The 22,753-nt window shown below is 46.3% G+C and overlaps 1 protein-coding gene across 7 annotated transcripts in view; it reads left to right on the top strand.

Moving 5' to 3' along the window:
• The first annotated feature begins 2,478 nt into the window (after positions 1 to 2,478).
• CRACD (capping protein inhibiting regulator of actin dynamics) overlaps positions 2,479 to 22,753 on the top strand; it is a 135,128-nt gene continuing 114,853 nt past the window's right edge. For 2 of the 7 annotated variants that reach the window (XM_075421948.1, XM_075421945.1), the window contains exon 1: positions 2,479 to 2,568. The gene's annotated coding sequence lies outside the window, so the exon portion shown is untranslated. Of the gene's footprint in view, positions 2,569 to 2,629; positions 2,983 to 3,250; positions 3,521 to 22,753 lie in introns of those variants that run through there. The other 5 variants (XM_075421947.1, XM_075421942.1, XM_075421944.1 and 2 more) reach the window with 3 other exon arrangements.

Raw genomic sequence — 22,753 nt, 5'->3', positions numbered from 1 at the left:
TCCACCTCTCCACTGTGCCTTCCTGACTGTGAGTCGTTCTCTTCTTACTTTGGTTTGAAGACACACTGCTCCTAAAATTTACTACGTGTGCTCCATGAGTAAGGGTCTCTGCTCGGGCCGGGGTCTCCCGCTCAAGGGAGGTCATTTTTAGTATCATAATGAGGATGGTTTGTTTAAGGGCACTTTTACCATTCTTCTGCCGTTAGTTCCCACTTGTTCAAAATCATCTTAATTGGCTTATGTATTTTTCCAAGATATGCTTTGTTCCAAAGGACAGTAGTTCGTGATTAGACTCTCCTGTAGCAGCCGCTCTTGTCAACGTCTTGGCCTTCTGTTAACCCTGGAGTACGTCTTCTAGTAAGTAATCAGGTCAGACTGACCCTCTGTGCACGCTTGTGTAATGCTGATTTGGGCCAACTACAGAAGCTTCTGTGCTGTCCTCACCGTCTGGAAGACCAAAAGGTCCTGGAAGCCTCATGACCTGTTTTAGTCCTCAGCTGGGGTGAGTTGACAGCAGAGTGGGGCAGACATTAAATCATGGGAAAGGTCCGAATGCTCAGGTTGCCTGACCTCTGTTGCTCCCTGCAGTTGGGGATGGGGGAAAAATAACGTTAGAAAAATCATAGACTCACAGAATGGTTTGGGTTGGAAGGGACCTTAAAGACCATCTGGTTCCAACCCCCCTGCCATGAACAGGGACATCTTCTACCAGCCCAGGGTGCTCAGAGCTCCATCCAACCTGGCCTTGAAGACTGCCAGGGAGGGAGCAGCCACAGCTTCTCTGGGCAACCTGGGCCAGTGTTTCACCACCCTCGTGGGGAAGAATTTCTTCCTAATATCTGATCTAAATCTGCCCTCTTAGTTTAGAGTCATTCCCCCTTGTCCTATCCCTACCCACCCTTGTGAAAAGCCCCTCTCCATCCTTCCTGTCAGCCCCTTCAGGCACTGGCAGCTGCTCTAAGATCCCCCCGGAGACTTCTCCAGGCTGAACAGCCCCAGCTCCCTCAGCCTGTCCTTGTAGGAGAGGTGCTCCAGCCCTCGGATCATCTTTGTGTCCCTCCTCTGGACCCGCTCCAACACCTCCATGTCCTTCCTATGTTGGGGGCTCCAGAGCTGGACGCAGGACTCCAGGTGGGGTCTGACGAGAGCGGAGTAAAAGGGCAGAATCCCCTCCCTGGCCCTGCTGGCCACGCTGCTCTGGATGCAGCCCAGGACACGGTTGGCTTTCTGGGCTGCCAGCTCACATTGCCGGCTCATGCTGAGCTTCTCATCCACCAGCACCCCCAAGTCCTCCTCAGGGCTGCTCTCGAGCCACTCTCCGCCCAGCCTGTCCTTGTGTTTGGGATTACAAATATGTATAATACAAATATATACATATATACAAATAATACGAATATATATGTGTGTAACTGCTGACGAGACGCTAGCAGTCAATATATTCAACAGCCATCTGAGTACTGGAGCTGGAGCACGAGCTTCACGTCCGAGTGACCTGAGCCCTGCGTACCGTGGCTTTGGTCGTCAGGGGACCGACAAGGGAACGACCACACCTCGCGTGGGTGCAGGACTGGTCAGCTCTGGAAGACTGCAGGTGGAAAAGTGATTTCTAGCGATTAATATTGATTCCAGAATCATATGGCTAGGTTTATTGCACGAATATCACCTCTGACTCAGGGATTCGCTGAGCTGTAAATCATTGAGGAGTGGGAGAGCGTCAGTAGATGCTCACCAAAACTTAGATTCTTCCTTTAAAATATCCAGTATCGGGCAGTCGGAGACAAAAAATGTGTGAGATGGCTCTTTGGTCCGACCCAGCATGGGTGTTATTTTTCTGTTGGACCCGGTTTCTTTCAGGAATCGCAGAAGGATCGCTGCTGACCGGGCCAAAGACGTCGAGGAGCGGGCAGGATCCGAAGCCGTGTGGCCTCTCTGCCCAGGGAGCGAGAGCTGGCTGCCAAAGCACCCTTCGTCTCGCGGCGGTGGAAGGTCATGAGCCGCGTCATCCATTTTTGGTTCGGGAAGAGGCAGATTCTGGACGGAACCGAGCGCAGCCACCGATTTCACTGCCTTCCCCTTGGGCGACGCTGGGAAACTGGTAAAAGTGGAAACTGGAAAAAACTGGAAACTGGTAAAATCTCGGGGTGGATGGCTGAACTAGAGGAGCGAGGCCCTGGGAGGGCTGATAACAGACACGGCTTGAGGACGTGGGGAAGAGCGGAGGCTGGGGGGGGGGACACGGCCCCACGGACACTTTCTGTAGTTACACCCATATATATATATACATATATATATTTTTTTTTTAGTCAATGAAGGGGATAAAGGGCTGGCCAGATGAGAAGAAAGCAGGGTTCGGGGCGGATCCCCCCCCGCTGGGGCAGCGATAAATCCAGGCCCCCTTCCTCCTCCCTCCCCGACCCCGGGGCTCGGTGCGGGGGCGAAGGCGGGGACGCGGGGCCGGGTCGCTGCGGGGCGCCCGCGAGCGGCCGCGCTGCCGTGGGGCGGCGGCACCGGGACCCGGCGGCTGCAGGCACCGGCGCTGCCTTCCGCCGGCACCGACTGGGACAACAGGTAGGACCCCGCTGCCTCCCGCAACCCCCCCCAAACCCCCCCGCGCAATCGCCGTCGCGGAGCTGGCAGCGGGCGGGCGCGGCACCGCAGCCCCCGAGCATCCCCGGAGCATCCCCGCGGCCCCTGAGCAGCTCCGCATCCCCGGAGCATCCTCCCCACGGCCCCGAGCATCCCCGGAGCATCCCCCCGGCCCCTGAGCAGCTCCGCATCCCCGGAGCATCCTCCCACGGCCCCCCGAGCATCCCTGGAGCATCCCCGCAGCCCCGAGCATCCCTGGAGCATCCCTGAGCATCACCGGAGCATCCCCGAGCATCCCTGGAGCATCCCCGCATCCCTGGAGCATCCCCCCGCATCCCGGCCTCGCCGCTTTGCCTCTGCCCACCGCGGCCGCCCGCTATTGTGCTGGAGGCGAGGGTGGGTGTCCGTGTCCGCGTCCGCGCCGCTTCGCGTTGCCCACCCGAGCCGGTTTCCGCCCCGTGCGGGCATTTCGCTCGCGATCGCCAACGGCGAGGGACCGGGGCGGGGTGGAGGTGGGTGCGTGGGGAGTGGGACAGCCAAAAAAAACCCACCCTGTGTGAGTAGCTGCCGGCCTTTGTTCGATGCGGGGCGTGGGGAGGCGTGCGGGGCGATTTTCGGAAGGTGCTTTGCTATCACCGCCGGGGAATCCAACGGCTGGGCTGGTTCTTTGGAATCCCTTCTATTTTTCCCTTTGTTAGCGTTTTCCCAGCGAGTGCCGCGTTCTCCCAGCTTCGCTGAAAAGCAGGAGCTGTCGGGAGAGCTGACTTTGTTTCACGCGGTGCTTCTCCGGAGCAGCGTTGCTTTGTTTAAGCTCCCGTAAGCCATTTATCGCGTAACTGCCGCCGCGTTCCAATGAGCTATGAAATCTGCGGCTTTTCGCGGTCGAAAGGCAGGGTGAGGCGGTTTCTCACCCTTGCCTTAGCATCGGGAGCAGGTAAGCTAGAGGTAGTGTGTTTTTGCATGCCAAATTGTTGTTTTACACAATCTCTTCAGCTAGAAAACGTCTTTTTTTAAGGACAAAAATAGGAGCGACATAAATCTGTATCATTAAGAGGTTTTTAACGAATGGGGGTTTGGGTTTTTAAATTAATTTTGCTAGCGTTAACGCGAGTCAGTTACAAATCTGCTTTTCTGTGGCCGTAGTACGAGAAACGTTCTGATGCCTCCACTCCGTCGTTTGAGCTGTAAAAACGCCCGGTTGAACAGACAGTTCAAGGGGTAAACGGAGACCTGGAAACCACAGCGGCGCGTCCTGAAAATTTAATCCGCCTGGCGATAAAGGCACGGAAAGTGATCTGCTCTTGGGTGGACGGGGGGTGGGGGCACAGAGGAAGGGAGGAGTAATTCACAGCCACAAGTCGAATAACAGATATTCTGTCAATAATAGATATATAGATACTCTTATTCATTGTACTCCCAAGCAGATTTTCTGTGCGTGCCCTAAACGGTGCCTAGCGATCGCACGAGAGAAGCTCTTTTCTTAGGATCCGAGCTATTTCAGCCACCCGACAGCAGTAACCTGTGTCAGCTCCTACATTTTCATGGATTAAAGCTGATAAATTGGAGTCAGAACTGACTTTTATCCGGTATTTAGCAACTCACGCTCAAGAAATTCCCACCAGCAGAATAATTCTAATTGCACCTTGCATAGGTAATGAAGTCTTTTAGCTATAGGAAAACATTAATCAGTGGGTATAAATGTCATTATGAGTTTCTTCAACAAAGCCATTGATATTTCTTTACTATAGGCAGTAATTAGCAGTTCTGCTTGTAACTAGCTTCGCGTGGTTTGAATCCAGGTCAGGAATTCATCAAATTAACAAATCCAACTCTTCCCTGGCTGCTATCAATTGATCGGATTAGAGGCTGTGTTCGGTTCTGAATATTTCATTTCGACAACGAGCTTGAATTTACCACTGCAAAGCGTATCGGAACTTTATATGAAAGTGATTTGTATATTTGTTTATGTCCCAGGTAGATGATGATTACAAGAATTACCCTGAAATCTGTATTAATAAGCATGGCACGTAGCAGAGAGATTGCTGCTGGTTGCTATTGGGTCTTTTTTTCTCCAATAGGAAAATGTATCTCAAGGGATCCTGTTCTGAAATTCAGGCCACTTTCTGAAAATCCATTCGGGCCATCCTGCATTTTAGCCAGAATTGCTTCGCGCTTCCAAGCAGTGGAGGTTTTTTCCCTAAATGCTGTGTAACGGGATTTTTAAAAACGCACCGGTAGCAAAAGCAGTTGGTGTGAAGTGTGGATGTCTCGCTGTGTTCTGTGCTCAGGCACTGACTGTTTTTCTTTTTTTCAGTTTTTTAAAGCTTGTTTCTTATGGGTGGTTTTGGTCTGCTGTCCTGGGAGGCTGTGCAGGTAGTAGCAGTGGTGAATCGTTCATCCATGAGGTGAAATGTTGTGGGTTTTTTTAAGCATCCAGTTCCTGCAAACTTCAGCAAAATAGATTTACTTTTAAAATGGACTCTTCTTTCGGTAATAATGTTACATTTTAACTGCGGATACTAAAAAGCAGCGTTTTTAGTTTGACGCCTCTGATTGCGGCAATAAGAAGTTTTGTGCTTTCTTCTGCTTTGCCTCTTAGCCCTTCCCAACGCTGCTTTCCCGGGTAGCTCGGTCACTGCAAACGGGTCTGTCTGCATGAGTGACGCGGCTCAGGGTTGTTTCAATGTGTTCCTGCGATGGTCGTGTCGGGCGAGCTCTTCTTCAGTCAGAAATAAGTGGCATGATAAACATTGACTGAAATGCGATGATGAGTTTATGAATATATTCAGTTGTTGTTTTATGATGAGGAGTAACATAACCAGAATTTTTATGAAGACAGTGTAAGCTGAAATGATTGTTTTGACTTTTTTTCCCTCATAAGCCAAGAGAAGAAAAAGATTTGTTTTTTCTTGTTCTGAATTATTCATCATTGAAAATCGCTGACTCTGGTTGTTAGAAGGGATTTTTTTTTTTTCCCCTCAACAAGATCAATGCCCAGTCCTGACTCTGTAAAGGCCCAAATAAGAGAGTTTCAGCAAATATGGACAAGCCCACTACTGATACATTAGAAAAGTACGGTCGATTTGCTGAGAGTCAACAGGCTCAGGGCAATGGAGTTGCATCATCGCGTCCGTCAGTGTGGTGTAGAGGTCGGGGTGCTCTGAACACCTCTGTATTGTTGTTGATCCCTTGTATTCTGATAAGATTTAATAGAGTTGTATGAAGTGCACATTAGAATAGAATTTGTTGGTTTTGAAAATGTGATAGAAGGCAACAAAGTTACAGTGTCAACTTTAATTACATCAGTGCTTCCACTGGAGGGGCCAAATTCTATGTTTTTATCTGTTATAATAGAATGGTTTGGGTTGGAAGGGACCTTAAAGATCATCTGGTTCCAACCCCCTGCCATGAGCAGGGACATCTTCCACCAGACCAGGTTGCTCAGAGCTCCATCCAACCTGGCCTTGAACACTGCCAGGGAGGGGGCAGCCACAGCTTCTCTGGGCAACCTGGGCCAGTGTTTCACCACCCACATGGGGAAGAATTTCTTCCTAATATCTGATCTAAATCTGCCCTCTTTTAGTTTAGAGCCATTCCCCCTTGTCCTATCACTGCACCACCTTGTGAAAAGCCCCTCTCCATCCTTCCTGTCAGCCCCTTCAGGCACTGGCAGCTGCTCTAAGGTCCCCCCGGAGACTTCTCCAGGCTGAACAGCCCCAACTCCCTCAGCCTGTCCTCATAGGAGAGGTGCTCCAGCCCTCGGATCATCTTCGTGGCCCTCCTCTGGCCCCGCTCCAACACATCCATGTCCTTCCTATGTTGGGGGCTCCAGAGCTGGACGCTCCAGGTGGGGTCTCGCAAGAGCGGTGTATTTAAAAGAATTAGCGATGGATAAAAAGTGTGTTTGTTTCCACAAAGACTCTGTGAGTTCTGCCTTTTGCAAACAATGAGTTGTTGTGTTGGCCTTGCTCTTCTTGTTTCCCATCGCTTCCTGACAGGACTTTCACTCCTTTTGATTCTCTGCATTGCATATCACGCAATTTCTTTGTTTAAGAACTAAAATGTATTTTGTCAGAAGCATACAGCATCTACATGTACTTTACATTCAGCGTTTATACTTATATTGGTGAAGTCTTACAAGGAAATGAAATTGACTTGTAACAAATAATTATTAATTAATACTCTTCAAGAGCCAGTGTGTCACATGGGCTGAGTCACAGTGATTTGTTAATGAAGTTCTATGGGGAGAAAAATGTAAAGTTCTTGCTACATATTATCCCGGGTAAATGCCTTCTGCTGCAGTTGCGCAACACATGAAGATGATTCAGATGCTACTATAAATGTACTAAGTACATCAAGACATTTTTAAACATAGTTCAGTTTCTCCTTTGTATATGCAAACTGTATACCACATTACAGAAACACAAGTTTCGTGCCTCCAACAAGGCCATTTAAGAAAAAAACCTCCATATTCAGCTTATCTTAATCCATGGGGCAGAGCGGTGTAGCTACGTAGGGGTAGTTCGGGCTTTTCTGTTGACTGCCTTGATCTGTGATAACCAAATCACATCGTCAGATCGGTGTAGTCAAGTAGTTCACATCCCAAAGCGGCTGTGAAATGGTTAAGCTTGTCATTTGGCCAATAACACATGCCCAAGCTTCATTTTCTTCATGTTTATTGCCTTAAGAAAAACTCTACGAAAGTGACCCAAATAAGCGAAAGCTTTCCTCGTGCTTTAGCGTCCGGTGGTGCAAAACGCTGCGCGCGTTGCTGACCTGCTTGAGCATCCTTTTCGTTGCTCGGAGTGTTTTGCAAGTCAGCAGTCAGACCTGGGCGGCTGCGTGAATCAGCTCTGTCTGGTGATTTGCGGTGAGGCTTCTGCGGGCGGATGCCATGTGTCAGAGATTATGTCTAATGCTAAGCTGAAACATGGAGGGAGTACGATGAAAAGAATGAAGGTGAACTGAACCATGCAAGATGCTGACTTTCATGTTGCTCTTCAAAGAAAGTTGATTTTCTTCAAAGTAACCTGCTGTCTTTCTCTGGGACCTTTAATAAAACCACGTTTAAAACTCTTTAGCACAGGGGAAAAAGAAAAAGGTGCAATTACAGTGATCTGTGGAACGCTTTGGCCCAGAAGAGAAGGAAAAATAGCGACTGAAACCCATGTGGATCTGTAGTATCAGTGGGTATCTGTTGGCGCACACATGATGGAGTTGCGTTGAGTGGGACCGTCTGCCAACAAAATTGGACTGACTTCCCCATTGTAAAACCTCTTTTCTGTTGCTGATAACTTTGCCAAGTTTTAACCATGTGGGCTGTGGTTCATCGCATGTCTTTATGACTCAGGTTAATTTTTGTTTTAGTTCAGCCAGATGATTGACTGAGAATTAGACTGATTTTTTTGCCTTGTTAAAAAAAAAAAAAAAAGACCTTTTGGAAACATGGTGTTGCCATGCTGGTTTGCATCTAGGCTCCAGGTCTTGCTACGTCAGTGTCCTGTTATCAAAGAGCTGCGTTTTTACTGTGTTCAGGAAAGCCTGCCCAAATTTTCTGCTTTATTGTAGTTCTCACACATTCACTTGCAAAAACTTGAGAAAATAAAATGAGAGGTTCCACCTTTATTCAACGACCAGTCCTACAGAGTGTTTTCAACAGTGACCTCAGTGGTGCTTGCCACATCTGCAGGTGACTTGTAACTGGAGAGGGACTGCGAATATACTGGAGATGGAATTAGGATGTTCCATAGGGCAAAGATATTGTAGTGCTCAACTGTATAAGGAAGGGATTAGGTGGTAATTCTTCAGAAGAGCTGTGGTTTGTGGTAGGTTACATGAGGAGCTGCTGCAATAAAGACAGATGTTGTATTGGGATATATGGACAGGACATGAGCATGGAAGATGCAGGAAGGGATACTTGCACTCCGTGTGATAGTCCTTCTCAGCTGTAGCACCATATCTAGCTGGGGTGCGCACTTCAAGAAAGAGGTGGATGAGTTGGTGCAAATTCAGAGAAGAAGAATGAAAATAATTAAATATTTAGAAAATATGGCCTATGAAGGAAGGTTGAAAGGTCTGGAGTTGTTTCGGCTCCAATGAAAGAAGAGTGGCAGCGTGGACAAGACATGATAACCTTCAAATGTCACAAAGCTGTTGTGAAGCAATGTTCTCCATGCTTGTGCTCAACCAGATGATATGTAATGGTTTCAGCATTAATTAAACTGAAGCAGTGGAACAGATCATTGAGTTGGGGTTTTCAGGATTTTAGCATCGGTAAAAGTTGTTTGAATATTAGTCAGGAACAACATAAATATAGTTGAATTCTTTCTGGAGCAGTGTGGAGGAACAGATTACTCTTGGCGGTCACTTCTAGCTTTACAAATCCTCAACACCTCTGCTCCCTGGTGTTAACCAGATCGTACCTTGTCCCGCACAAACGCTGTGCCTGGCAGGACAGGTGACATCTCCAAAGCGAGCAGGTGTGTGAGCAGAGAGGCTCAGCCCTTTCTTTCCCTGTAACCTCTCGTGTAGGATCAAATCTGACATCCACTCCTCTTTTCTTTCATAGCGGTTGCTCTGCTGGTGCTTGGACAGAAAATGTGAGGGATCAAAGGGCCAGGTGGCTTGGGGAGGAACCTGAGATCCAGGTCATGTAGGGAAGAGGAGGACTGGAGAGTATGGGTACAGATTTCACAAGAAATTGGGCTGTGTGATGAGTAAGATAGATAGGACCTGAACACGGGACATGCAGACTGCGAAGGCGGGCTAAGACTTCGGGGCAGATGCCTGGAACTTTGTAGGGAGTAGGATATAAAGTAAGGTAGTAGGTGGAAAGTTAGGTTGCTGGCAGACTCCCGATATACCAGAAGCCTTGACGCGTGCAAGCTGGGATTGCACAAGTCAGGAGAACACAACAAAGAACCAAGGGAGACGAAATCACACAACTGGGAAAGTCATGATGGAGTCTATGGGACAGAAATAATTACAGGATGGAGGAAACTGGCAAAGAGTCTTGCTTCTGAAGACTGCACGGTCTTCTAAACCTTAGCTGAGGGCCTATGGTTATGTCTCGGCATTCATGCTTTGGCAGATCCATCATAAATGATTTCTTGGTCTTTTCCCGTGGAGAATGACCACCCGTTACTGCAATCGGCTGTTCTGTTATCTCAGGTCACAGAGGTCAGCACTGTGGATGGAAAGATCGTACTGCACCACACTGCTCCGGGGTGGACGTGCAAAATAAAAGGTGCAAAAGCAGCATTTGCATTTTTCAATCTTGTGTTTTGGTGTTTTTTTTTTCTTTTTGAGAAAGAGAATTGCCTAGTTTGCAAGTGAAAAAAAGGAAGTGCCAGAACTAAAGTTCCGTTGTAAGGACATAGCCCCTTTGTACACTTTTATTTTAATCCAATCTTGAATGATCTTACTGAATTTTCTTCTGCTCACATAACCCAAGCTTTACTGAGTGCATGGAGTGGATCTATCTGCCCTCGGTGTGAGTCATGGCTGTGTACCGAAGGAAGCTGCGGTCTCTGGCGTCTGTCACATTTGTTGCGGAAGCAGGAAGATAGCTGGAGAAATCGAGGCAGAAGGTGGCTTAATTAAAGCAATTTTCACCCACTCAGATGAAAAGCATAGCTAAAGGCACCAAAAACTAATTAAGGCTTGCTATTCTGACTTTTGCAAAAAAAGATTTGGTTTTTCGCTTCAGTGGGTAATCACAGAATCACACAGAATGTTCGGGGTTGGCAGGGACCTCTGTGGGTCACCCAGTCCAACCCCCTGCCCAAGCAGGGTCACCCAGAGCAGGCTGCACAGGACCGCGTCCAGGCGGGTCTGGAATATCTCCAGAGAAGGAGACTCCGCAGCCTCCCTGGGCAGCCTGGGCCAGGGCTCCGTCACCCTCAGAGGGAAGAAGTTCTTCCTCATGTTCAGATGGAACTTCCTCTGCTTCAGTTTGTGCCCGTTGCCCCTTGTCCTGTCGCTGGGCACCACTGAAAAGAGTCTGGGCCCGTCCTCCTGGCACCCACCCTTCAGATATTTATAGGCATTGATAAGGTCCCCTCTCAGCCTTCTCTTCTCCAGGCTGAACAAGCCCAGCGCTCTCAGCCTCTCCTCGTAGGAGAGATGCTCCAGTCCCCTCATCATCCTTGTAGCCCTCCACTGGACTCTCTCCAGTAGCTCCTCATCTTTCTTGACCTGGTGAGCCCAGAACTGGACACAGTGCTCCAGATGGGGCCTCACTAGGGCAGAGTAGAGGGGGAGGACTGTAATGGTGATGTACATAAAAGATCAGGTCCAGATTCCCACCTAGCCCAATGTGAAGCATTAGCACTTCCCAACCCTGCAAATGGCATGGAAAGGAGATCAAAAGGTAAGACCTTTTGCTTCCCAATTCTGCTCCTACTGGCAAATAAAGTGCTTCTTTTTCATAATAAGGCACTTTTTCATACCACTGTTGAGGAGTTATCTCATACTTGGCCTTCACAGAGCTGCTCAGGAAAAAAGATCATAGAATCATGGAATCATAGAAAGTTTTGGGTTGGAAGGGACCCCTAGAGGTCATCTAGTTCAACCCCCCCGCAGCGAGCAGGGGGGTTGATGGATGGGGCTGATTTTTCCTGTTCTTTCAGGATCCTGTTCTAAGCTTGGTAGATATTTTGCCGTAGCCTATGCTGGCCCATCTGGGGCTGTAATTACAAGCGGTGCCATACTGCTTGCATCCCAGAAGCTCTGGCAGTCATTGCTCCATCCTCTGCTTGTGTTTGGAGAAGGACAGTCTCCCTCAGCTTGTACATGCGGGTTTCAATGTTCATCCCAGCCACCCTGTTCCTACATCTCCCGGCTGACAGTGCAAGGGTGGGTTGTACTAAAAAACCCTGCTATATATTTTCTGGCAAATAGATTAAGCTTTGAAGCACCCACACAGCCTGCTGAACGCTGTCACGAGTTACTGGGGTCTGGCATCCCGGTACCGGTGCCTGATATTTGACAAACTTTGTACTTCGGGTGATTGCATTTCCTCGGATAAGGCGGAGAGCCCCCTGACTTCCAGGTTTTTCTTACAAGCCGCTGTGGATGCAGGAGGAGTAACCACTGTTGCAGTGGCCGAAGGGCATCAGCGAGGTGAGATTTGTGGAGTTGACGTAATGGCTTTTGTCATACCTACAAGTGCAGTTTGGAGAGGAAAAAAAAAAAAATAGGTAAGCTATGGAGCACACAAATGTTTCTTCAGATGCTAAGCAAAGGCTCTGCATGGCCTGGGGTTACATCCCCTCAGATGCCTGGGTGCTGCAGCACCCTTTCCAGCAGGTAAAGGATGGATTCCGGCTGCTGCAAAGCTCACCTTCCCCGGCACTCTTGAGGAGCCCTTCCAGCCAGAGGCTGCCTCAGTAAGAGCCAGAAGGGCCACTGACATGATTTTTTTCTCATCCGAGGTGTATTCGTGGAACTATTCTACATTGTCAGAGCAAAAGAGCAGACAAAGACCCATTTCTGACTCTGACAGGATGCTAAATGCTTTTGTTTGTCCAACAGAACAGTGACAGTGGCATTAGCTGCTAGACCTCGCTTTGCTTCGTTTCATCTGCAGAGCGCTGGTTTACAAATTGCCTCTCGACTGGTTTGGGATGTCGCCTTCAACTTGCCATGGCCCGGCTCCAAAACCAGTACAGGGCGGTGCCATTTCAGCTCCAGGTGGCTCTCAGATCCTTTTCCAGCGTATTTGTGACAATGGTCATCCGTTTTCAGGCACATGGGATGGCTCTTCGTCCTTACGGCAGTGACCGATGAGAGAAGGGCCGTTCTCCTGGGCAGGGCTTGAGCTTCTGCAGCTTCTGTAGCTTTGGTTCTGTGGCTATCGCGCTGAGCGTTAGAAACATCTCCTCTAATAGCAAACTGCAAGCTGGGCTTTGCGAGTGCTGTCCTAGGTTTGATGACTGGCAGCTGGCTGGGAGATAGGTCTGCTGAGGACTGGAGGATCTACTCTGCTTACTCTACGCTGCTTACACTTGGCATTTTGTCAGCCCTGGGCAAGACAGGACTCTATGCTTGTGTGAACGTGACCACATACTGAGGTGAGCATTGCAATATACACGAATTTGCAAGCGTTACATTTGCCCTTGTACTTTCCTGACATGGAAAGACCCCTCATGACTGCTTGATTGCAATTTTGTGGTCAGATTTGAATTCTTTTTTGACTATGGCAAGTCCCATCCAACGTTTTGGTGGAAATGCCTCTTTACTCCTCACCCTTATCTCTCCTTAGTAGGCATGGTGGTTGACGGTTGGACTTGATGATCTTAAAGGTCTTTCCCAACCTTAATGATTCTGTGATTCTTTCGTCAAGAAATCGTTGAGATTTGGTATCCATTCATCCAGCACCAGATTGTGGAACGGTAATGTCTGTCTCACAAGCCCTGTGTGGTCCAGCAGATGATCTGAATCGCGTCAAGCCACTGAGGCACGTGTAGGACAGCCTTTTAAGAATTAATTCATTGAACTACGATTTTTAAAGCCAAGGTTGTTTTTCCACAGAGACACAGAGGGATAAGGAGTGTGCTGCCTATGGGGAATGCTGGAGTCAAAGGGCTTTTTTACTGAAGAGTTTGTTTACATAGGTACGCTGAGTATGTGAACATGTGTATAAGACTCTCTATGTTGAAGAAACTCCAGTTGTTGGTAGGTGACTTTTCTTTCCATCTCCACAGATTTTCTGTGTACCTCTACATCACTTAAACTAACCTGTTCACATGGGATCCAAAATTCTATGTTCTTCAGTTTGTAGGTGCCTCTGTTAGGATTCCTAACTGGTTTTGATTAGGTCCAATTCATAGAATTGCTTAACACAACTTTGCAGTTGACAGTTGTGTTTTAAATACGCAAATAATCATATAACGTTAAGTAGTCTCAAAAAAGCAGGCATAGATGTTTTAAATTGGACACCCGATATCAGTGATGGTTTTTTACCATAACTTCTTGTGTGTGTCTACTGCCAAGCAGGACAGGAACATCCTCCTTGTTTCCAGGGTGCTCTGCAGCGTTGGCGCTTCCCGTCCAGGTGTGTTTGTCCCAGTGACCAGTCTGTCTCACTGGCCACTTTTGATCTTTGGGAACCTTTGGCTCTCCGAGATTTACATGGTTTGGTCTTGGTATCGCTACTCACTCCTGGCACAGGGCACAACCGACCTCAGGCCCCTAACCCCACTTCTCCCGCGGGCCAGACGCACGCAGTTTTCCCCAGCTGCACAACTCAGTTGCATGTTGAATTTGTCATGCACATTTCTTTTTGCAGAACTTTATTGCGCCGGGCAAGCGTGACAGTGTCCTATAACGCGGAGTCCGAGTGTCCGGCAGTCAACCCACAAAAACCCAAGCAATGACTCTCTGTTATGTATGTGCAGATTGTATCGTGGACTCTGCTGTTGATTTTGCCCAGGGAGGTTGTGGAGTCTCCTTCTCTGGAGATATTCAAGACCCGCCTGGACACGGTCATGTGCAGCCTGCTCTGGGTGACCCTGCTTCGGCAGGGGTTTGGACTGGGTGACCCACAGAGGTCCCTTCCAACCCCAACCATTCTGTGATTCTGTGATTACGATCTTTAACTGTGTAGCTCTTACAAATTTCAGTTCATTACTTTTGCCATATGCAAACTACTAACGCAAGTTCCCCACGTTGGTAGCATGTCATGTAGCTCTCAGAAGGTGACGGTAAGCCTGCTGCTACGTCAGTTGCACAGCTATAATGATTAACGTAATTTTATATATTTTATATCTAGAGAAAGATATGGTGTATAAATTATAAATATTTATATGCTGCAGGTCTACATGTAGATCTGCACTGCCAGAGCCCACACGCAGGTTGCTGATAACACAGTACCGGCTGCACTAGAAAGGCTTGTGAGGAAACGAACCCTTTGGTCTTCAGAGCAGAGCGTGACGACGGGGTGGCAAATCCAGCCTTTGTTTCTAAACGAGAAAAACGTTCCCTAACTGCCCATGGAGTCAGCTTCAGTTTCTCTGTTCTCTGACCTGTTTGTGCTTGTCTTATGAACGGTAGTGATTTAAAGTAATGTTTTGGGTGCGATATCATCTGTGTTCGTGTATCATTGGGTAAATTTGTGCAGTGTTTTGCTTTTGTTGGTCAGTCTGAGGCTGTCAGGTAGGTGACTCCTGTTCTTTATAGCTGCTGGCTGTAATTGACTTTGCTCTTCCCCTTCTGCATTTTCCTTACTCGGGCCATGAAGGATTCAAGGCTCAGAATGAGGTAGCCGAAACGTGAACATTTTTGAGACACAACTAATGTTCTAAATACTTACACAGTAGTTTAGGATTTTCAGAAAAAACTTCATTTTAAATTAAGAATTTGTAAACATTTTGGTAACCCTGACTGAAGTTGAAGAAAACTGGACTAGTTTACTAAAGAAAAAGCATTTTTTAAAGAAAAAAAAATCTCAACCTTGCTTTCTAACAGGCAAAAAAATAAAAAAAATCAAGAAAACTGTTGACAAAGCTTTTTTAATATTCACTCCAGCTTGGCAGTGCTGTATGATTTAGGATACAATACTGAGTTAATAATTTAAAGCTTTAGAACATTGTAAGTTCAGCACTTTCCAACCATGAAGTTGCTTCGTCCACAGAAGGAAAATGGGGGAAAGAGGGGAAACACCCTGGGAAACTCTTTGTCTTGGCTTTAACTTTTGTCATTTAGTAAATCAGTTTAATTCCCTTCCCTTCTTTCTTCCAAACAAACAAACAAGTCCCCTCTCCAGAGAACCCTGTCTTTTTTGGTTTTATTTACAATGAAGGTGGAAGTACAGAAAGGATTCTAGCACTAACAGTATTTTTCCAAATGTAGAGTCTCCATCTGGCATTCCAATTATTAGGATCTATTAAATTGTATAACAATGTCTTTATTAAAATATTATAACACTAAGGGTTGTGTATATATAAAGACATGTGTATGTACAAATACACAAGCGTATTGTTAAGTATAATATGATAAATAATATAATTAATGGCTATCCCAAATAACATGTTAGGAAAATCACTTCCCGGACCGTGATTTCCCGGACCGGTGCTAGTCTGCCTAATCTTAGCCGTGCAGCCCCTGTGCCTAGATCAGCTTAAAAAGCCACCCCGCTGCACAGCCGTCCCAAACCGCTGGATTTTGACGGGGAGAGATGCCTGCTGGTGTGGGAGCAGAAAGGTTTCGCCCCGCGCTCATCGGTGCTGGCAGAAAGATGCAACAGGAGTAGGTGTTTCTCTTATGCACTTCAAAACACCCTAAACACCATTGAGAGGTGAGTCACCATGAGTTACGCTCCCATCTATGTTTTTATTGCTGTTTCTTGAAGAGCATCAGAGGTCTCTCGCCTGAGAGATCTGGTCCAGCGGGGAAGGCTGCTGGTGCCAGAGTACCAAGGAATCGATAGCTGTACGTTCACAGGGAGACCTGCAAATGGTGGCAAGGCAAGCGCGCCTCGGGACCGGCGCTGGGAAGGTCTCCAGCGGTGTTTAACCACCTCGGCTGTGATCTGGTGACCTTCACGCGTGCCGCTTTGCGCGCGTTTGCGTTCGGTCTCGGTGCCCTGCGGATGGAGCTGGTGCTGAATCCCGCCTCCGCTCGCCGTGCCCGCCGGGACTGCGGGGCCAGCTTTGCTCTTCTCAGCGATCCATTGCACTTACCCGTTCTTCTCTTATCACTTAAATGTTTCAACTCTCTCCTGTGATTTTCAAGGCCAGAAGTTTTTGTTAACCTGTCAGTCTGCAAACAAAGAGGCCGCTTAGATTTCTGTTTTGTGCCCTTTCCTGACTGCAGGTGTGATTTATTTTTTTTAAGCTCAGTTAATTACGTTTGTAGGATTGTGCGTTGCTGGTATCGGTCAGCAGAAAAGAGGCAGCTTGGGCTTTTTTTCCAAACCATCTTTTAAAGTTGCAGAAGAAACTCCTTATTATAATAAATTATCAAATTTCAATAATTAAGCTATCAAATGTCCATATTTATTCTCTGATTTCAATAATTTATAGTATTAGTAATATAATAAGTATTTAGTGGTGCGTGGCAAGTGCTAAGCTGCATTGATGAGTATTATGCAGTGGTTAATGTGTGCTGGGTAAGCAAATAACTGATGCCAGACTTTTCCTAGTAAGGTAAGGACCTGAAGACATTCATTTCTTTGAGAAAGTTATTTAAACATATTTTATTTATAACTCCTCAGTATAAGGGGATGGGAAGCCATCTTCTGTTTCAGTAAAAACGCGAGGATTAAAAAGCTCGGTGGCCATTTTCAGGCTTTTCATTGGGTGATTTAAATCAGAAAAATACAGAATGATTACACCATGCGCTGGGATCTTGTAATCTTCTGGAGCTGGTAACTGAAGCAAATGAGCTCTTTTCTTCTTTGCCTGTTCAAAGGTTGCCCTCCAAAAACATTCCAGCCATGTTTGCCTTTGATATTTCTGTTAAACACTACCAGAGATCCCCTGTGAAGTGGGAAGCAGATACAGACGGCTGCAAACAACCGCAGGTACCTGCTGCTCTGCTCTTGAGATGAGAGGGACTTTTCACAAGGGTGTGTAGTGATAGGACAAGGGGGAACGGCTGCAAACTAAAAGAGGGCAGATTTAGATGAGATATTAGGAAGAAATTCTTCCCCAGGAGGGTGGTGAAACACTGGCCCAGGTTGCCCAGAGAAGCTGTGGCTGCCCCCTCCCTGGCAGTGGTCAAGGCCAGGTTGGGTGGAGCTCTGAGCAACCTGGTCTGGTGGAAGATGTCCCTGCTCATGGCAGGGGGGTTGGAACCAGATGATCTTTAAGGTCCCTTCCAACCCAAACCATTCTATGATTCTATGAATTACCGTTTTTTTAGAGCAGGAAGGGAGTCAGACCAAGATGTTGCAATAGCTACATGGTGAATCCAGAGGTTAAGCAGCTGTGTCTCCTGGCTTTGTGGGTCTGGGGATTTTAGTAGGGAAATTCATGTCTTCAGGCAACTTCGAGCTTTGGGAAAGTGAACAACTACGGTCACGCACCATCAGCGACATTGCCAGCAAGGACGCTCAAGTCGTATGGACTTTGCAGAATCCTGCTAAACTTAGGAATATAAGAGGAACTCAGACCAGCCAGTTCCTTACTTATTTTAACACATTCCAGCTTCCATTTTGACCTTTCATCCTTTTCTAAAGAAGTTCAAATGTTTCATAAGCTGTGCAATGATTATTTTTTTTTTCCCCCTGTATGTACTTCTGCTAGTGTGTTGTTATTTGTTAGTCATTTTTGCATAAATCCCCTGTCAGGGTTGATGCTGGACAGCGTATCCTAGACACGGGTGATGGTGGCAGCGGCTGTGACCTTTAGTTTAGCTCCTTGTTGTGTGCCTCATGAAGCTGGTTAGAGGGCCATTTTGCGCTTGGGAAGAGATATTTTTTGTTAGGCTTTTTTATCCTTCACCAAGAGCTGGAAATCCGCTCCGTCAGCTGTGTCAAAATAGTTAAAAAAGTAAATAAATGAACTTGCAGCTGGTAAATAGGTCTGAAAACCAGGGAGGACGACCTCAGTGCGCAAGGTGATGTACAAGGAGGAGGCTGTAGATTTGGGGTGTTTTCTCTGCTCCTTCATCCCTCCCTTGTAGGAAAAAGCACGTGCGCTTCTCGTGCGGTCGATCGCCGTCCGAGTTTGGTGCGTGTGGTCAGGCTGGGGAGAAAGGAGCAGACAGAGAGAGCGGGCTGCTAGAGCAGCGCTTTGCCACGCTGGGTGATCCTCAGGGTGACCTCTCGGTGTGCAGGGCTGAACTTGGATCACCCTTTATACATATTATGTATTATAATATATATATATTATAAAATAAAAATGTATTTTTACTTTATACATGGGAAAAATGCAGGCAGGTAGCAACAAATGACATGACAGCTTCCTCAAATGGCAAAAATTCTCATCAAGATAAGGTATGGGCTCAATTCCTGTCCTTGTGCTGATCTCCCAGCCCTGGCACGGGCAGCAGCTGTCCCAGTTCCCCAGTAAAGAGGCAGCAAAGCCCTGCCGAGCGTGAGGGAACGCTGCTGCTGGGACTGCTCCGCCGGTCAGCAGGTTTTATCCTCCCTGTCAAACGCTCTGTTAGGTTTATAAAAGATTAAAGGGCGAAGCAGCGCGCTGCTCCACATGTATCCTCTTTCTTGTCAGCCACGTCTGCTGTCTCCGCCTGACTGGCCGCGGTGCTTCTCATTCTTTCTCCCAGTTGCTGCTATTCTTATGACCTGTGCCTACTTTCTTTTTTTTTTTCTTCCTTTTTCTGATGAGGGAATGCCTAAGATTTTGCTAATGTGCAACAAACACTGCCGCATTCTTCCAGTTTCCATGCAATCTAGTCTTATTGGGCGTGGAGTTTTCTTGAAAAATAATCTGTATTCACAAGCTGCACTAATATTTTGCATCTTCCCTGGGATTCCAGTGTCATAATGTTCAACGTTATTAATATTTTTTCATTTAGCAACAGACTAATAACAGTCCCTCATTTGCCTTGCAAAATATTCCTTATTTTCTAAATATTGAAAGGACTAATGTTCATCACCAGTCAGTAATTCTGCCGTACAAACTTGATCGTTGGTATTTTGTATTGTCGATGTGTACATCTGTTCTATGCCTAGGGAGATAGTTTGATTTAAACCCCAATAATTTTTCTAGTGGAGAAAACACTGGGACTAACTCTGTGAAATTCAGGTTCTTTCTGGTGCTCTGGAGTGTAAATAAGCGCTGCGCCTCGCAGCAGGCTTCACCGTAAGGATCAAGGCCAATAAAAATACACATCTGTTTACAAAGTGGATACCTTCTTTTTGCATAAAACACGTCTAAAGGAGGAATGCAAAACCGGTTCCTGGTATGAAATTAAATGTTTTCACTGCATAGGTTATTTGTTCTTCTTATTCATATGGAAACACCTTGGAAGATGGTCTAATCAAGTATAATTAGTGCCTAAGGCAAATCTAACTCTCACTGGTTATCTGTCTAGTACATGTATTTTTGCTCAACTATTATTTAAAACATTCATACTCTACTTAGTACGCTGCTACCATGGTTTTTAGTATTATAACAAGAAATGGTTTGTAGGTTAATACATGCTATGGTGGTTTGATGTTGCTAACTCTAGTACATTACGTCAGATAACAGTTTAGTAGGGAAGACTATTTCGCTTTACGAAAAATAATTTTTCTCCATAAATTCTAATGTCTGCTAGGGGGGCATGAGAACAGAGAAAATTCTATGTGTAGAATATATAGAGAAAATAATATAGAATACAGAGAAAAATATTTCTTCTCTAAATTCAAATGTCTGTTAAGGGGATACTAACTTTATCTTTTAACGTTTCATGAACTGTGACAGATCTACGCATAAAGCCATTCACAACGAGTCTTTGACATAATATTTTCCCATCTGAAGGACACGAAGGGCATTCTCTGGTCAACACAGGTCTGGCTTTAGTAGTCTCAGATCATTGTTAGGATAATGTATAATAGTCCTGTCCACCAAAGGCACTAGTCAGCATTGCCGAGGTTTCCTGACCACCAAACTATTACTGTGTCTTGTGAAATAAACAAATTAAGAGGTAAATATTTGTATGTTTAGTTGCATCTGTTTCTCAAAGCTTTTTTCTGTTGTAATGTATGAAAACCTTTTCTGCCAAGGTTCATAAACTTCATTCCAAAATCAAGTAGACTGCACCTATTCGGATTTTCCCCCCCTTTTCCTGAAAGTAGCGGATGTTTTTTTGCTCTGTGCTTGTTCTTCCTACATCTATGTCTGTTTTTAACTATGAACAGTTGAATGTAGCATTAGTGTCATGCCAGCTACCGTCACCGTGCAAAATAAGAAACAATATAGGAATATTTTCCCCAGCAATATAAACTACATTTTCATTGCTAGCGAAGGGGGGTGATAATTAAACCTTTCAGTTTATTTGCAGTTTCCTGTAGGTAGATGCGACCTCTAGCTTGTCTCCCAAGTTGGCGGGACACCAGAAAAAAAAAGCTATGGTCCAAAGGTTACATGGCTGCCTTTGAGTCTTCCGGAGGGTCTGGGGTCCCCACGCCGGGCTGCAGGTGCCGTGCTGGGGACAGGAATCCCTCGGTTCCCAACTGGCTGGCAGCGTGCCGTCCCCCATCACTGGTGGCTGATCTTCATGGCTAAGTAGACTTTTTTGGGGTAGCGCTCTGATTGTCTGAAGCATTGGAGCTGTTTAAAAATGACAGGGGGAGGTGGAGGAATTCGGACCCGTGTTGTTCACTCTGTCCAGCTAAAACACTTTTGAACCAAGACCGTTGTTCTGCAGAGCAAATACAGCAGATGAAACAGGCTGTCCTGATCTACCCGAAAAAAAGAACCTTTCTCTGCTTATCCGATGGCTGAGGCAGAGCAAGGGATGCCGTGTGCCCCACAGCCAGGTTCTTCAGCCTCCTGGCCCCAATCTTTCTCTCATTTGCGTGTCCTTTCTGAGTTCTTGGAGGTGGCTTTGAGGTTTGCATGCAGGCTGATACCCATTGTAAAATGCCAGGTTTTCCTCTTGGGTGGAAAGAGGCCTCAAGTTGCGTCAGGGGAGATTTATATTGGGTATTAGGAAAAACTTCTTTATTGAAAGAGTGGTCAGGCATTGGACCAGGCTGCCCAGGACAGTGGTGGAGTCCCCATCCCTGGAGAGGTTTGAAAACCGTGTAGGTGTGGCACTTCAGGACATGGTTTAGCAGGCATGGGGGTGTTGGGTTGACGGTTGGACCTGATGATCTTAGAGGTCTTTTCCAACCTTAATGATTCTGTGATTCTGTGAAGGTTTACCCCAGGAACAGCCGTTTACTTTTAGGAGCATAAGCTTGTATGTCCTTTTTGGAAGGAAACTCTTCTGGATTGAAAGCAGCGGGCATTTAATTGGGGGATCTGGTCAGGCCTTGTGCCTGAGCTACGGTGCACATCGTTACCAAAGAGCGTGCACCACTTCTTCAGGTTGCACGTATGGAAGGCGGTACTCTGCTCTCCCTGAACTGACAGGTCTCCCGTCAACAAGGGCTGGTGGTTCAGGTACTGGAGTAAGGAAGAGTAATCGTGGTAGAAGTTGACGTCTGGAGTGAAGGAGAGAGTTTTCCAGTGCATTAGAAAACACAGAATGGTATTGAATTCTTTTATATGCTATCAACAGAACAGATGAAGTCCTCTTGTGATGCTTTGTGTCTGCATAAAGAGCTGTTTTCTAAACATTACCCTTTTTCTTTCTTATTATTAATGTAACCAGGAAGAATGTTCGGGTCTTTAATAGTGAGGTGTAGATCTCCTGACAGCTGTGGGCCTCCTCAAGAAGCTGAATTCTCATTAAGAAAGGGAAGAGTGAAACACTTATCACATGAAATAGGTCTGCTGTCTCAGGCATGAGTTGTATCTTTTTCTGCAGCCACTAATTGCTGCAGCACCCTGAAGAATAATGCTCACCCAGATCTATCTTCTACTTTAGAAAAAGGCTTTCAGACAAGCCAGTGATGGTTTGATCTGAGAAGGTATTTTAAAGCTGATGTAGTTGAAAAGTATCATGAATACTTTTTATTTCTGCTTTAGCTCAGCTTATTGAAGTCGTTTTGTAACTGACCTAGGTTACACCAAAATTAAAGTCCGTAAACTGTTTATTACATTTTTCCTTTTCATGCAGACAAAGCTTGTGTATGTGTAGCTTCAAGAAAACCAACGTGAGTGACTTAATGTCCGGTGGGGGATAACAAATGACTTGGGACATTAAGCTGATAAAAAGAGGAATACCAGGTTGGCTGTGACCAAAGACTGACAAATGCAGAACCGCAGGTTAGCATTAAATGCCTTTGTTATAATTCTGGCTTTCACAGACTTGTGTAACTTCAGACTGAGTAGCTAACCACTGTGTTCTTCTGCTTGATTATCTGTGAAAATATATGTAGCAACATCCGTACTACTTCATCCGGCAACTCAACAGTTTGATTACATTGTTTAAGGCCTTTGTGCTGCTAGACCAAACAAAGCAATACATTGGTGGCGTATAACTGGAGTCTTCAGGAATGAATTTCTCTTGAAGACATACGTAAAAGCAGAGAGGATCCTGAAGGAGTTCTTGCATCTTGGGTTATAAGTTTGTATATGCATGTGTTTAATGTGCATGAAAAATTTGT

Source organism: Opisthocomus hoazin, chromosome 5 (genome assembly GCF_030867145.1).
Source record: "Opisthocomus hoazin isolate bOpiHoa1 chromosome 5, bOpiHoa1.hap1, whole genome shotgun sequence".
NCBI classification, from domain to species: domain Eukaryota; kingdom Metazoa; phylum Chordata; class Aves; order Opisthocomiformes; family Opisthocomidae; genus Opisthocomus; species Opisthocomus hoazin.
Note: the sequence above shows the minus strand (reverse complement) of the source record. Positions and strands in the feature narration are given on the sequence as shown.